General features: G+C 47.7%; 1 protein-coding gene and 1 long non-coding RNA gene across 8 annotated transcripts in view; one reads left to right on the forward strand and one right to left on the reverse strand.

Moving 5' to 3' along the window:
- PHACTR4 (phosphatase and actin regulator 4) overlaps positions 1 to 15474 on the reverse strand; it is a 55001-nt gene extending 39527 nt beyond the window's left edge. The window contains exons 1-2 of one of the 7 annotated variants that reach the window (XM_039733645.1): positions 9147 to 9340; positions 8366 to 8472 (exon numbers count right to left, since the gene is read on the reverse strand). The gene's annotated coding sequence lies outside the window, so the exon portion shown is untranslated. The other 6 variants (XM_039733641.1, XM_039733639.1, XM_039733640.1 and 3 more) reach the window with 6 other exon arrangements.
- A 77-nt stretch (positions 15475 to 15551) lies between these two features.
- LOC120513842 lies at positions 15552 to 16023 on the forward strand. Its single transcript, XR_005630366.1, has 2 exons — positions 15552 to 15681; positions 15793 to 16023. It is a non-coding gene; the product is annotated as an uncharacterized LOC120513842 (long non-coding RNA).
- Positions 16024 to 16887: the final 864 nt, after the last annotated feature.

Genomic DNA, 16887 nt, shown 5'->3' on the forward strand with positions numbered 1-16887 from the left:
GTCAAAGCTGGCCCAGATGCACACCAAGCATCTCCAGAGGAGTGGGCTGGGGATGACAGGACCTCGACAGGACCACAAAGCCGCACACCAAGGTGCCAAGCTGCACACCAAGGTGCTGCTGTTTGTTCCAGCCTTGGGCAATCCACATCCATGAGCTCTACTGAATACCCCTTTACAGCTTCCCCCTTTCCTCACTGTCTCATTCTCAGCAATCCTTACCCAGACCTCTGGAACTTTAAGCATTCAGTTTCCTTCAGAATGAAGCTCATTAGCTGGACCACTCTGTCCTTGCTGCTCATCTCCTCCAGTAACACGAACAGCTTCCTTCAAAAGACTACAGCACGATTCCAAAAGTCCAGTTAATACCTAAGCCAATGTTGGTTGTTTTTCCCAACTGAAGTAGAAAACTGACAACTCTTCCAAGCAGAAGTGGCACATTACTTCTCCACAGTGGCTGCCAACAGGCTTGCCTTAGGCATGGAAACCGTTTCCATGCTGGCTCAGCTCTAAATCACCATTCCAGAGAGGGACATGACAGCAGCTGGGCAGCTACTACAGGGCTTTTCCTGTAATGAGACACAAAACCCAAGGCTGTCTTGGAAAAAAACACATGTGAAGAGAAAGGATGCTCTTGTAACTGTTTGGAACTATATCCACCAGTTGGAGGGAAAGGGAAGGGTTAACACACACCTATGGCTTGAGGAACATAGTCCTGCATTAATACAGACCATGACCCATGAAATTAAACAAGCTCACCTGACAACTCCCAGATAATTATTCATTTTGACCTAATATGGTGCTAGTAACAGCCAATAAACAAATATTATTTGTTGCTCATTCTGTCCCTTCAGCCCTTTGCTTTACACTACTTAAAAAAATTACATTTCTGCCCAGAAGACTCCCTCTGGGGCAGATGACAAGAGCCCAGCAAAGGGTTGATGCTGCCCATAACAGCTCACCATCATAACAAGAAAAAGCAGACACCAGGAATAAGCTGGGAGATGGCAGCCAGGCACAGAGCAGCCTCTGCTTCATCACTCAGAGAATGTCCTGAGTCTTCCTCCCTGACTTGCCAACCTCCACTCAAATGGTTGATCCAAGCCACCAGGACTCTCCCCAGCTGCAAATGCTTCTCAAGGACCAGACTCACCAACCCTCCCCAACTACCCCGTGGATCTGGCTGCCCATTCCTCTTTATAAAGGCAATTTCAAAAACAAAATCATTTTATTCTCTCACCAATAATTACTCCTTCCAGGAAGACAGATGAGCGGATTTTTGCAAAGCTGAGATAACTCCACCTAATGCCATGGGTCTGCTGGCCATGAAGCTCCATCAGCTCCTCAGGGGGAGGGCTAAAGAAACTCATTTCATCTGCCAGCGGTAAGATTAAGAGCATGGTAAACAATATTAAAATTCTGTTCTGCAAAGCAGAATACTTCAACAGCACCAAAGTATTCTCCCAAAGGAGAGATTACAGCACGGGTGCACAACTGGAGTTTAAGTATTACAAGGGAAATTCTTAAAAAGCCTAAATAGATCAACCATGCCAAATGCCCTAGTGCAGATTACAAGACAAGGTGTAAGGGTATGATTAACCTCTTGTTGGATAGAGTGGTACAAAGGGGAAGAGATGCATAAGCCCCTTTTCAAGTCAGTGGATGCCAAAAAGCTCATATATTTTTCTGACTCCATCTAAAAACAAACGAGCTCCACCTAGAAGTCTTGGTTTGCTCATATGGTTTGAACATCATTTGCTGGTTTCTGCAAACTGCTGGAACTGCAAATGCTGGTTTCAAAATCCTCTGAGCAGCCTCGGCTGACCCAGTTTGTTCTGCACTAATCACACACTGAGCAGTGGATAGGTCAATTGGAGGGAAATCAGAATATTCCTCCTCAGTAAAACCACACAGATTAAACCTAGTAGTTCTGCAGCCTAATGTGGCAACATGCCAATTAACAGGGTGCACCACTAATTAACAGCCCAGCATTTCCCTCTCTTTTCAAGGACCCCAACACTACAAGCATTTTTGCACTTGTTGGGAAGCAATGGCTTTGAGCAGGAGCACAGCAGCTGGTTAGCACAAGGAATGGGTTTTGTGGAAGAAGTGGAAAAATCAGACATTAGCATAACAACTCTATGTGCAATTTAAAAGAAAATTGGAATAACCAGGACTGAAAACCTCAATACAGTTCATATTACAGTCAATGAAACCAGTGGCTTTTTGTCACAGATTGAACATTTGATAAGTGGCTCCCCATGCAAACAGCAAATGTTTTCCAGCAGCTCAGTAGCTGCCTGTGGGTGGCACAGTAATATAAGGTTACCAGGGAGGAACAGGGAATGGAGCTGCATCCTGGGGCTGCGCCATGGGGAGGGCAAGCAGCTTTTTCCAACACCTGGGCAAAAGTAAACCCTAAAAGTACTCACAGACATGCTGTGCAGAACAATGGAGTGAGACTCCAGACCCTGTATTGTTTCTGCTCTAGTAAAGAATCTCTGGGGTTGGAAAAGATCTCCAGGATCATGGGTCCAACCTGTGACCAATGACCACCTTGTCAACCAGAGCAGAGTGCCACATCCAGTTGTTCCTGAGCACCTCCAGGGATGGCTGGACACTGAACAAGGCCCTTTGTTTATGCCTCAGTTTCCCCCATCTGGACAAGATTAACTTCTTCTGTAAACCAATTCAAATGCAAATTAAAACTTGCAATACTCAATTTCCTAGAAACTTTCACCTTATGTAGGCCTCCACAGTAGCACGTGGGCACTTTATTCATCTCACAAATCAAACACAGCAAGTTCTTCCATAGTTCTATTTGAACAGACCATACAGAGTCTGAGAAAGCCACCCTAGCCTCTCCCAGGTGTTTCAGTTCACTGAAGGAACCGTATTCACCAAACCTTGAACAAAAAGCCAGCATCCTATAAGCACCAGCCCCCAGTGACAAATGCTCTTTCTATTTAGCTCTCAGTATGGGAGACACTTTAATTCACCTCCAGACCTGCTTACAGCTGATCCACCACTCTGGAGGTGCAGATACATGCAGAGAAAAAAATGGTATTAATAGAGCAAACCAGCTCCCCACTTCACTGTCCTTAAAGTGGCTGAAGGGCTTGTCTTGGACCAAAATTACCAAAATTACCAAAATTAAAAGCAGAGGGTAAAATTACAGCAGAATGGCCCATTCATGCAGAGGACAGATGCTCTTATTACTGTGGAAGCTGACACAGGAGTAGGAGGATCCAAAGGGAGCTAGCAAGGCTATTCTGTGATCAACTGCTTGATATAATGAAATCCAGGAGATTAAAGAAGTTCTGGATGCCCACAAGACCATTTTGCACAGTGGGACTTAAGGAACCAGCTCTACCAGCACCCGCTTCAGCAAAGCAAAAAACAACATCTGAAATGCAGAGCTAAATTGCCCAAAATCTAAGCTGTACTTTCTGTTTCTCCCTCTTTCCAAAATGCAGAAGATGACAAACCAAATTCTTGACTACACAAATCCCTCTTAGGATGAACTTTATCACTGCTGAAGCCACTGGGGCATCACCAGTTCGCTATAAAAACACCAGCTGGGCCTCTGCAAACCCAGACCTCAGCCCAATCACAAGGCCCATATAAATTAATTAGCGCAGCAACTGAAAGCACAGAGGAGATGGGGAAATACCTCAAGTACAAGTCACCTTTCAGAGAAGGTTATATAAGTGCCTGCCTGCCCTGAAGGATCCAAAGGAGCTCGTTTGGATATATCCAAGCAAACTCTCATCCTGGACCCACTGCTATGGAGAGCAGCTCAGCACTGTGGGCTGCACGTATTAGATGAGCTATAATAATCTGTGTCAGTTCTGTAGCACACCCCCAAAAGGCACAAAATAACAGGGTTACTTATTTACTTCTGGCTTCTGGGGTAAAATTCAAACCACCTCTGCCTTCATTTTGCGGTTTCCATTTCCATTGAACTTTGAATAAAAACTTAGCAGCTGAGTACTCACTCAGTGCTGTGGTCATGCCCCTGTAATTATGACTCGATAGACAATTTCATTTGCAACCACCATTTCCTCCCCAGAACGAGGCCAGTTTTAGTCTCAGCCACTGCAGAACCCGTCTGAAAAGTGTTTCTTTTCGCCTCTATTTAAAAAGTGAGAGTAATGGGCTTAACCACCATCAAAGCACTAAAATGAATTTGCTAGAAAGCTCACCTGAACTCCCAAAAATCCTGCAACAGCAGAGCTGAATTTGCAATCCTGCCATAAGGGTCTTTTTCCCAAAGCACCCTGAATGTCCAACTGCTTCCTGAGATAAACAGCCCACAGGGTTTGTGCAATCAGATTAAACTCCATGCCTTCCCTGCTGCACGTTCCAGCACATAAACCAGGCATCTCTAATCAAATTCCACAAAGGCAGTCCAACTTTCCCACTTGAAAAAATATGAGATAAGATACAGAAAACCTATGCTGTGTAGGTGTCATTGTCAACTCACAGAGTCAACGCTTTTTAACTGGGAACAGCTCACCTGTTTGAAATTAAAGCGCTTTCTGAATCAACACTCTGGAATTACATCACTGAATCTGTAGAAGCATTACATTTCACCTTTTGAAGCAGACTTTGCCAAGCAGTTCAGGTAGTTTGAAATTCAGTTGTAGTCTTATTTTTTTCTTTCACAGACTCATGAGTATAATTTCTAATAATTTCTAATTAAGATATCAAATTTCCTTGAAGAAGCCCTCCTCAGGCAATTATTTTCTTGCAAAGCTCCAGCTTTAATAAAAAGGTGCCCAGGCTTTAACTAGGACAGCAGAGAAGTTAATCCCCACTACTGATCTGGCAAAGTCTTCATAACATAAGTGTAGAGAGCGAGGCATCCCATTGTGAAAATAAGCTCATAAAGCTTCTGAATGAGAACATTTTCTTAAAAACAAAAAAAAACATCTATTGTAGTTCTCATGGTTGTGCACAAAGTTTATGAAGCAGCAACACTGATTGTCTGGGGATGGTGGTTAGTGCAGCCATCTGACCTACTGGGCCCAAGTTGATTTTAATCTCAGGTGGAAGTTGTGCCTTTCCTAGTGCTCTTACAAATGCTTTCAGGCAGGGACACAGCCGTAAAAGGGTTTGGCTTGGAAAGGCCTTTAAAATCATCTAATTCCAACCTTCCTGCCATAGGCAGAGATCTTCCACTAGGCCGTGTTGCTCAGCACATGGTCACTCATCTTTTAGGTTTTGGTCTGATATACTCCTCCAAATAATCTTTAATTAAATCTTAAGTGGGATAATCTTAAAGACAGTAATCTCCTGGAACTCCCCCAAGAACAGGAATGTTTCAGCTCTCTTCTCTCATCACTACTCTAACTTTCCATTAGAAATGACATTTTCCAGCCAACACATTTAGCTGCATTAAGAGCTCAACAAAACTATCAGGGCTTCTTTTCAGCCACAAAAGGACCTTCCACAGTAACAATGGTTGAAAAAACACCCAACTGAAGCGACAAATCTCTCCCCGTGCCCTGCAGGCAGGCTAGCTGACCTGGGCCAGGAAGGCAACCAGGAAAAAAAGCTCTTCTCCAGCTGTGCAAATTAAATCAAGGGAATCATTATAACACCAAGGAGCAGAGAGGAATTTAAAATTAGAGAAAACATCAATGTCTCAAACATTCTCGAGGCACAGGAGCCGAGGAAATGCTGTGGGATGGGCTGTACTAGCAGGAAGGGTGCTGGACCTGGCTCTGCACACCCAGCATGAGGAGCCCTGGCTCACAAGCACAGGATCCTCCACAAGACATGCCCTTGGAGCACTCCAGGTACATCCAGGAGGTCCCAGCCCTTCCCTGTGCAGGAACCAGAGATCTGAGAGCAGCTGACCGCAGCCAAAACCAGCCTGGTGCAGAAGCAGCTGGCCTGAACACAGCTCAGTTCCTCAATTTGTTTGTCACATGGGCCACAACCAGTTGGTGGGGAATAAGGGAAGGGAGTGAACACACAGGAGCTGCTCAGCAGCCACAGCACTTCTGGAAGTTTACACAGCTGCAGCCCCACTCAGGGACTGGGACTGGGCTGGGGAGACATCGAGTCAGGCTTCCCAGCACCAAACAGCCTTGAAAAATCGGACAGAATCACAGATCCTGCCCACTCCTCCATCCCTTTCCCACTGCAAACACCACAGGGAAGGTGCCACCCTTATCCCTCCATGCTGTTTGAGCCAGGTTGATCACCAGGCCATGAGTATCCATCCTGCATAATCTCAGAGCATCTGTGACAAACCAAGATTGTTTACTCATATTTACAAGATTGAGTTCTCTGCTACAAAACTATTCTTGAACTCCTCCAGTACACCTAGAAGCAAAAACCTAAAGCACCAACTGATCCCACAGCACCAGGATTTGTCAGCCCTAGGTTTTGAAATATGCAGGACCTCGCTGATCATAACTCAAGGGCAGGCACTACCCAGGAATTCCAGTTTAACCAGTTCCACGCTTTCTACCCCTCATTCCTCCCACTTTCTTGGAACAACAGACAGCAACAAAACCCTGCCCCAACCTATACTGGGATAAACAATTCATTGGGATGAAAAGCCACCTGCTCCCCACACACAGTTAAAAGCATTTCCAAATTCCAGCTCTCTCCCAGCCAGCACAGATGGACACACCAGGCACACAGACACCCGCTCTGCTTCCAGCACAGCCTTTGTCCTGCTGAGACACAAAGCCCGGTGGCAGAGGCTGCCTCCATCAGAGCTGTTTTGTTAAGGGATCATGACATAAACCAGCAATCCTCCAGCCACAAAAGCAGTTCAGACTCGCTCCTAGCACACTTAAATTGCAATCTGCTAAAACACACAGGCACTCTCTGGCTTTTGGGGACCACATCCCTCCAGTGGCGGATCACATCCTGAGAGCTGACTAATGTATTACCTGCCCCACATGTCCCCAGATGATTAAATTTAACATGTAACAGCTCAGTCTTCACCAGAGATTTTCACTTTCTTGCACACCCTTCTTCTGCCCAGAGTGATTCTGCAGGAAGTAAATAACCCCTTTCCAAAGGAAGCGATAGCCCTGAGAGCAGGCAATGAAACATTAAGATGGAGCCTGAATTCTGCCTTGCTCACCCCTGCTGGACCTGCCCTGTAATCCCTCCAGCATGGTGGCATTTAGGGCAGCCTGGGATTCGCAGCAAATGGAGGCCTGGCCACCAGAGACTGCTGAATACTCACTAGACATTGCTGCCTTTGCCAAGACAAAATCAGCACAGAGGCTGCTCCTGCAGTGCACACCGAGCTCCAAAAGCACCAGACACTGACATCTCCTTCCCTGCTTGTGGCTGCTGTGCTGCTCAGCCAGTCTGCAGAACGCTTCCACTAGGAACTGGCTACCCACAGGACAGATTCCTGCTGTGGTTAATCACTGTCCCTGCAGACAAAGGCAGAGCTGGTGTTCCACAGCCTCCTACCCACACTGCACTGCCCTGCTGCCACTCTCTCCCTCTTGGCAGCACAAGGGGAAGAGTTTCTGAGCACAGTGATCACGTTGCCCAAGACCAATTCTCCCAGTCCCCTCAAGTGTACAGGGATCTCTATGCACAAGATTCATTCATCCTACCAGAACAGCTCAGGAACTGCTTCTGTCATCTTTTGCCTTTCAACTTAGCTTTCTTTGAAAACAAATGCTAATATCCTTTATAAAAAATCCAAATCTGATCCAAAACCAGACACATCACTGGAATGAATCACACAGCGTTATTAATTCTCCCGCCCATCAAAACAGAAATGTCTCACCTTGCAAAGCAACTGTAGTGGTTGCCCAGGCTCACAGAAATCTGTCCCATCTGTTAAAAATCTGGGTGCACTAAATGAGACTATTTGACAAGCACTCTGCTGAAAGGCAGCAAACATTTCACCCCACAATGGCTGCTTCAAACCTAGACAGTGATTACAGGTAGCTGAGCTAGGTTCCTATCAGCCAGCACAAACACAGCCTTCCAAGAAAGAATTCATTTTAAAGACCGAGCTTGTAGGGACACTAAATTCCAGGATCAAGCCTGCAACTGTGAGAAAGCTTCAAAAAGTCAAGTTTGGAAGATCTCGCACTGCAAACTGCTACAATCAAAAGCAGGGAACAAAGTGTTCCTGCCTTCAACACCAACAGAAATGGCAAATAAACAGGACCTCCACTTCACCTGCACACAGCGTGCCTAACAGGCAAAGCCTCTCTGATTTCCAGCTCCAGGGGACACCCACAATGAAACAGGAGCTATGAAGGAGGAGAGAGGAATTGCACCCCCAGAACTGAGCAGCGTGGCACCCACCTCCCCATGCACTGCACTCCCAAATGCTTTAGTGCTGCATGTATTAACCCCACACATTCACCTGGGCAAACATCAGCCTGCTGCTGCTGATCCCCATGCACGGGAAGTTCAACACAACAATCTTCAGCCAACATCTCCGACAGACTCTTGGCAAAGAACATTCCCCTCCTGCTTAATGGAGATACAATTCCAGCATTTCACAGAATTAAAGAATTTGAGCTTTCAGTACAACAGGAGCAAACCACAGTCGTATTATGAGCCAACAGGTAATATCAAACCCTGAGGGATGCGTTTGTGGAGAACACAGGAAGACTGAAGTCTACAATCACAGGTTCAATTATCTTAAATGATAATCAAAAGGTAGTAAGATAAACATTCACATCAGCATAAGGAATCCTACTCTGCATTTACTCAGCAGCACAGCAAAACATGACAGGACAAAGCAATGCTCACGACATCATATTAAAAACAGTAATACTATTAAAATGAAAGCTATTTCAGTACTCATTACATGCAGCAGAAACACAGAATAGCCTTCAATGTTATCCCCTATGAAATGACTCTGCTCAGCAAGAACACAGGAATGAATTGGCCACGACATTCATGCGAACCCGCCACGGACTGAGAGCAAACTCCACCTGCTTGTTAAAGATTTCACTGCTATAGAAACTATGATTAAATACACAGAGCCATGAATCAGCCACCTGAAATGAAGGTACGCCTCGGCAGGCACAGCAGCACCCAGCACACTGACATTTCAGCCACCACCAGCCCCAAAACTGGGACATCATGCAGAAAAACTGCTTTATCCAGACATTTCAGCTCCCACAAACATTTCTTACCTTTGGGGCTGGTTGTTTTAGGGGCTCTCTTGGTTTGGCCAGTGCTTAGCGCTGCACATGCCCCTTACAGGAACAGCAAACAGGCTCCAAATCCATTTTGCCACAACTGGATAAAGCACCTAAAGCCAGAGCCCTGGTGCCTCTGGGCCAGCTGTGTCCCTGCACTGCAATTCCAATCAAGCCCACAGAAAAGCAGGAGGAAGATGGCAGGGCTTACCAGCAGTTCCTCAGTCTAGTCTCTGAACAAAGTGGATTTAAAAGAGGTTTAATTTTCCCAGAGGCTAATGCTCTCAAATCTAAATAAATCCTGCAAAAGAAGAGATTATCCATAAATTTACTAGTTAGAAATGTTAATGTATCCAGTGCTTATGCAAGGACTGCTTCTCTCCATGCAAGAGTATCACCTATACAATTCCATATTAAAGGAGAAATGGATTTCTGGTAGTTTCTCCCCCACCTCCCCTTCCATGCTGAAATGTAGCACAGCAGCTTTATAAATCCCACTTCCCAAGAGCAGCAGGAATTTACTGCAGAATCAAGGCAAACTTCTTTTTTCTATTTCACTGAAAAAGCTCTCAAAAATCCCCCCTTGCAAAAGAACTTAATACAAAAAGCAAGATCCACAGACAGGAAAGCCTAGTGTGAAACCTGAATAAGCATTTAAATAAAAACATTTAAATAAAAAATTCAAATTACACATTCACAAAACACAGGACAAGGTGAAAATCAAGGAACAATTCCTTGAACGCAGCTGATGCTGGACCTACCCAACAAACCCAAACACTTCCTCCTGTTATTCATACTCTGTTTACTAAAGGGCCCACCTACACACCATATGACACAGAGCAAGATGGGACTAGACCAGTAGAACCTGGCTGCTAATTATGGCCCTTAAGGCTGAGATGAATTAATTTGTCCCTCTAGCTATAAAGAGGAGGATGACATCCTCACTAACCACAGGTAATCTTGGAGAGGATAGACAGAAGGATGAAACAAGGAAAAAGTGACTTGCCTGACATCAAACACCACAACAGCAACATAGCTGGGAGCTAAATCAGGCCTCCTGTCCACCTGAGCACCCTTATTTTCCCTGGACTCACAGCTGATAAGCAGAGAGAACACAGTCATTAAAATACAGATTGAAGGCTTCATTTGGAGGCTAGAAGCAGATGTGGATAATACTGGTTAGTGTAATCACTAGTGTCACGTTGATTTGGGAGATCCAGCAGCCTCACAACAATCCTTCATCACAAAATTGTTTGCTCTCCTCTGGCATCACACAAACACTCTTTACAAGGGAGCAAATCTAGCAGGAGTTGGGCTCCATGACCCTGATGGGTTCCCTTCCAACTCAGCATTTTCCATGATTCCATTAACAGCTCTTCTCCTGCTTCACCTGGTTTGCAACAGACACTAAACTTAATACTGCCAAAAATAAAAGCCCAAATTTACTAGCACACATCTGACATCCCTATTTCAGTAATTACCCTCCCCCTCCTTAGTCCCAGCTGATAAAGATAACCTCATCAGCACAAGGTCATCCATCCAGGATCAGGGAGCAGATATTCCGTGGATCCATCCAGATTTCCACTGTCAGCATTGCAGCAGGGCAGCTTTAAAAATGCATTCCCACAGCACCTGAGGCAGCCAGCAAAGACCAGCTCAAATCCTCCTGACCTTGCTTCCATCCCTGCTCAAACCCACTTAAGTCTCCCCTGCACTGGGATCCAAAGGCTGGCGGTGTTAGCTGTACCTGCAAACCTGCTTCCTGTGGATCTTGGCACTGCAGCAAACCAGCAAAAACTTTTAGACAGCTCTGGAGGGGAGAGGAATGGATAACACACCAGCAGCAGCAGTTTTGTGCATCTGCAGGGGAGTTCTTGCCAGCACAGAAACAACAGTGCCCAAAGCCCCATCCAGCAGGCACAGTGAGAAAGGCCGATCCCACAGCAGCGGGTTCAGCTGTGACAGACATCCCACTTTGATTTTCAGTAGGACAGAAGGATTAGTCAGGAGAAGACAACCTTCAAAGGCATGTGACTACAGCCGAAGTCCCCTGAAAACTGGCACAGTGACACACTTTGTTCAAAGCTCAAATACTCCAAAGACAAGAGCCTTTGGCTTTATTCCATATCCACAAACACCTCTGTGAGCTTCACCTCCATGAGCACAGCCTGAGACACAGCTTGTGATCCCAACCTCAAGGCCACATCCAGCAATAATCTCGTTTTTTGCTAAGTCACCCTCTGCAACACAGTGTTTACACAGCGAGAGGGCTGAGTGTGGCCCACTACTAAACACTGTGCAGACACCAAACAAGTCACTGCCTCCCAAACTTTGATCCAAGTTTACAAATCAAGGCTTTTCTGTACTATTAGAGCCAAACTTTTCTTGACTGCACCCTTAAAAGCTAAGGGAGAGAAAAACACATTAAGAGAGGTTCACCTTTCCCACAGGCAAGTGTGAGCTGATGAAGGAAGCCCATACGGGGCAGCCTGCAGGTTAAATCAGTGCTGGGGATTAATCTTGATGTATTTTAGACAACTGAGTCCGTGCCAACACAGCTGTAATTAATGGGTTAACTTTTGGGGCTTGGTTAACTAAAGGAAAACCTTTAGGTACTGGCAGCCAAGCAATCCCTGCTTTTAGCAGCAGCTTTCTGGAGCTGACAGCAAAAAGGTCCAAACCTCTAACAGCAGTAAACTTTACCGAAGTTCAGTGATCTTTCCTGAAAGTGTTTCAAAAGGCACCGACTGCACAGAAGTGCCAGGCTTGCACAAATAGACCTCATCAGTATGCACCTTGTTTTGCCCCATGACACTCAGCAGCTGCGGTTAATTAGTCCTTGATAATGAATTGCCCATCACGACTGCATGAAGCTGGGAGGTGAGCGATTCAGTATGCATAAAGCACAAACACTAAAGAGTAAAGTTAACAATCTGTTTACCCCTTCCCTCACTCCTCCAAAGCTGCTACCAGCCAAAGGCTCAGGGAAAAGCAATAATAAATCTATTTCCAGGGTTCAGCAGAGAGAAACCATTTGGATTGCTCTCAATTTTCATACCTTTGCCACCAGTGCTTTGTGTTATTTCTCTCAACTCATTCAAGTTAGGAGATGAAGCCTCTTCTTTTGGCTAATAGCATTTAAAGCCTCTCTCTGGAGATAATTAGTCCTCCCTCCCCCATCCCATCCTCAGCAGAAAGAGCCGAGAGTCACTAATAAACAAAGAAATTCAGGCAGTGACAACCAGGGTAGAGCTGAGACCAAAGCTGCCTCTCGCCTCCCTATCTCAGCACAGCTGAGGATCAAAAACAAGTGACACCACAAGCAACAGAATGAACAACACAAGGATTTTCAGATTAAGGGCTTCGTCATTTTGAAATCAGGAAAACAGCAACTCCTCATCTACAAGAAGCAAAATACCAACGTGTAATCACTAGATGCTCTGCCTGGTTACCTTCCAACCCGGACAGATCGTCCTGAGTCATTCAAAATCAGCAGATAAGAGCAAGAATTGGGAAAGCTGCAGCCTTTTACCTCTGGTTCCAGGCCCGTCACCCAGCCACTGGCAAATCACAACCACCTCCACACCTCAGCTCCTACCGAGATACAGTAAATCCTCTGGGCAGAGGAAAAATTAAGGGCAGTGACCTGTGGGAAAGCCCCTCTGCTGAAGACTGACAAACTTCTGCATGTCCGTATGGCAGCTCCTCCCGTGGAATCTGCCCTTGGATTCAGGGCACAGTCTGGAAGGAGTTAAACCCCAGCCATGGGGATGAGCAGCCATGCTGGCTGCTGCATTCCTTGCCTAACCATGACCCCACTGTGCAGGGAAGAACTGGGAATAGTTATCACCACAGCACTGACACGTCAGCAACAGCGACTAATTAACTGATAAAAATAGATCTCTGAAAGGGCTTTTTCCCCCTCGACACAAAGCCCAGGCCCAACGCTGCCACAGTTGCACATCCATTAGTTTTCCACAGGCTCCAAACTTGCTAGCTAAAAATAAAAGCATTCTCACACTCAGAAAAATAAACCCACATGGCACTTGTATGCAGAAAATCACTGCTAAAGAGAATTACGGAACTGACTATGAATGACCTTGGAGCATCTCCACTCCCACCTTAATGGATGCAGGAGCAAGGGGATGTCTTTGCCCCCAACAGCCCTACCAGCTTCCCAGCAGCCCAGAGTTCCAGTTTTGCCTGAAAAGGACATGTTTTGAGGTAATCCAAATGATCCCAAGGATATCTGCAGCTTTCTTCACTCATGAAACCAGCCAGAAAAACCCAGCTTTGTTTTAAGCCCCCCCACACCCAGACACAGGTTTTGTACAGCTTGTAACTAAATATTCATCACCAGCTAATAAACCTGCAGGAACCACAGTCTCAGCAATTTTTAATACATAGAATGCTCCAACACATGCCAAACACAATGAAATTTGATCAAAATAGAAGCCATTTGTTTAAATACAAATTATTTGGCTCTCAAAACTGCTATCAAATTGAACTGGAAATGAAATTAACCAGTAACTGAAGGAAATAGAAGGCTGTATAATCACTGATCCAGCAGCATGGAAACAAGGATGCAATCACATTCCCCTTGTTTGTGGCACTGCCCATGCTCCCAGCAGGACTCCCACTCCACCTCCCGGGGTGAGAATGCTCTGTGCCTCAGACACAGCTCAATCCCTGGGAATCCAGAAAGAAAACGCTCCTTGCAAAAACACTGATACACTGTCAGATAACAGATTGTCTATCACCTGTGAAAGGACACACTGACACGTCTGAAACCACCTCCACGTGGGACAGAGCAGCGCAGTCATTCCCAGCACTGCTGGGAGGAACAGGTTTGTTCCTAATGAGAACAAAACCCTAATGAGAAAGGGTTTTTGTTGCCATCCCTGCGCAGACACTCAGCTTCACTTGCTGTAGCTGTGACAGCCCTGTCCCTCACAATCGGCCTCATTTTGGCTCTATTTTGCCCTTTCCTTCACAAAGAGGAATTTAAACCATGTAAGCTGACGATTTCAGGTGTTGTCTACTCCTAAAAGCAGCTTGGATTCATTTAAAAGGTCTGCTTGAGGAGCACCGGGCACTCCTGAGGAAATCGCAGCAGGGAGAGGAATCCAGTTCCACTCCCTTGCATCTTCTGTAGCACACCAGACTAACTCAGCTGAACATCCTTTACCCACCCAGGGTGGGCTGTGGGAACTTCATCAATCCCCTTCCCTGATCCAGACTTGCTTTTGAAAAACAGGAACATCACGAAACACCAACTTTAGCACTCACTCCTGCACAATTCCAGCTTTCTTTAAGCAATAAAGAAGCAATTACAAGGAGAAGGCTCCTGGGAAATCTCACTACACCCTTCCAGTACTTGAAGGAAGATTATAAAAAGAAAGAGAGTGACTTTTTATACAGGCAGAAAGTGATAGGACAAGTGGAACAGTTTTACACTCCACAAGGAGATTTAGATGAATATTGGGAAGGAATTGTTCCCTGGCAGGGTGGGCAGCCCTGGCACAGGTGCCCAGAGCAGCTGTGGCTGCCCCTGGATCCCTGGCAGTGCCAAGGCCAGGCTGGACGGGGCTGGGAGCACCTGGGACAGTGGAAGCTTTAAGGTCACTTCCAACTCAAGTCATTCTGGGACTCCTTGGCTCCACTTCTCTTTCGAGGCTTGTGGAAGCAACATTTAAACATCCTAAAGCTTAAAGAGCTTTATAGTTTATTTCAGCCTCAGCTGAGCACCGTCTCGCATCATTTCACTTTCTTTGCAGTATTCCAGTGCCAAGGAAGGGCACCAAGCCCTCGCCTACCTCCACCTGGACAAACACAACCCAGTGCAAGGCACAGAGGTAAATAATTCATCTGCGTGCAAACATAGGGAAAGAACAATTAAGCCAGAAAGCACAACGGGGACGTTTCAAATTTCAGTCAACATGAAGGCAGGAGAGATCAAACAAAGAAATACCAGCGGGGCTGCCTCAGAGGGAACTTTGGGAAGCTGCAAACACTCACGGCGAGGCACGGAGGGCGGCAGGGACCGGAGCCCGGGTTTCACCGGAGTGCCACCCGAGCCGCTCGGCTTCCGAGCCGTCCGCGCAGCGCAGCGCAGGACGCCAACTCCGCTCCTCGCCGTCAGAGCCAGCGGCGGCTGCGAGCCCCGCGAGCCCAGTCCTGTGGGGCCGCTCCGCCGGGAGCCCCCGGCGCGGTGCCCGCACAGCCCCGGCCCTTCCGCGGCATCCCCGGGGCGCCCCCGCTCCCCCTCCGTGGCCGCCCGCGGGCAGGCCCTTACCTGCCGCCGCCGCCGCCGGACGCGCCGCCGGAAGCCGCGCGCGGGGCATGCCGGGAGTTGTAGTGCGGCGGGCGGGCACGCCCCCGCGGGAGGACACGCCCCCGGAAGCCCCCTCACGCCGGGCTGTGCGGGGCGAGGCGGGGACCGCGGTGGAACGGGACGGGCTCTGAGGTGCCTTCCGACCGAAACCATGGGGGATCCCTGGGTTCACGGCGGGGCTGGTCCCGGCCCTCGGTGCGTGCCTCCAGCGAGCGGCGCTGCTGCTCCGGGGAGACCGGCGAGCCCCAGACCCAGCCCGGGCCCGTCCCGCCTGGGCTCTGTTTCCATTTCCATTGCCCATTTCAGCCCATGCAGCGGATCCAGGAGTCTGCTTGCGTCTGCCGGGAATGACAGATGACCCAGGGCACAGGTGCTTCATCTCCAGCCCCACATGAATCCCACAGCGGGGACAGCTCAGCCCCAGCAATGCCGACTTTGCAAAGCGCTTCGTGCTCCGTCAGTTGTAAAGTGTTCCTCCAGCACAGATTTATTATTATTATTATTATTACTATTACTATTATTATTTTATTACCACTACTGTTATTTCCTGTTGCTTTGATGTGTGTTAAACACCACTAACACATTATGTTTTTAAATTGAGGGCAATTGTAGTGGGGAAAAAAATAGCATCTATTGAGATCATAACTATCAGCTTCAGGTAGGGAGATTATTAACACACCTGCCCTGCAAGGGAACAGTGAAAGCTGCGGATAAATTATAGATAGGTACACAAATTGCAGGCTTTAGTTATGCACCGGACGAGGAATTTATTGGTTTGTAATTGTGACCGAGTGAAAAACACAGGGGTTGAAGGGATGCAATGGCCCAGGGTGTGGGCTAAAGGAGACCCAGGGGCTGGCTCAGCCCCCCAAGTCCCTCTGGTGCTCCAGGGTGCACCCTGAAACAACAGCGCTTTGCGGGGCTCTGCTGTGCCCCCCACCAGGAACTCTGCCCCAGCCAGCAAGGCCCAGGGAGCCCCGTCCTCCTGCCTCAGCTTCCCAGAAAAAGCTACCCTCAAACCTCCATCCCCCAAAACGGGCTCTGCCCTTTGTCTCCCCAGACTCTCTGCCAGCCTCCCCTCTGCCCTCAGACGCCAGAGGGTCCCAGAGGGCCCCAGAGCCCCGGAGGCAGCTCTGGCTCCCCAGGCACGCCGGGACGCGCCTGCCAAGCGGAGCTGGCCCTCCCCAGGGCTCTATCAGCGCCTCCCAGGGGCTCTGCCCGCACCCTGATAACCGCTGGGCTCCGGGGCACGGGCCCGGGCTGCCCTGCTCTGCCCCCAGCAGCGCTGCAGCTCCGCTCCCTGCCAGCAGTGCAGCAGAGCAGCCACGGTGGGATGTGTCACGCCTCAATCCTGGCTTCCCAGGGAGATGCTACAGCCAGGAAAGACTGGAAACAGCCACC

Source organism: Passer montanus, unplaced genomic scaffold, assembly GCF_014805655.1.
Source record: "Passer montanus isolate IOZ18808 unplaced genomic scaffold, ASM1480565v1 scaffold89, whole genome shotgun sequence".
Classification (NCBI taxonomy): Eukaryota; Metazoa; Chordata; class Aves; order Passeriformes; family Passeridae; genus Passer; species Passer montanus.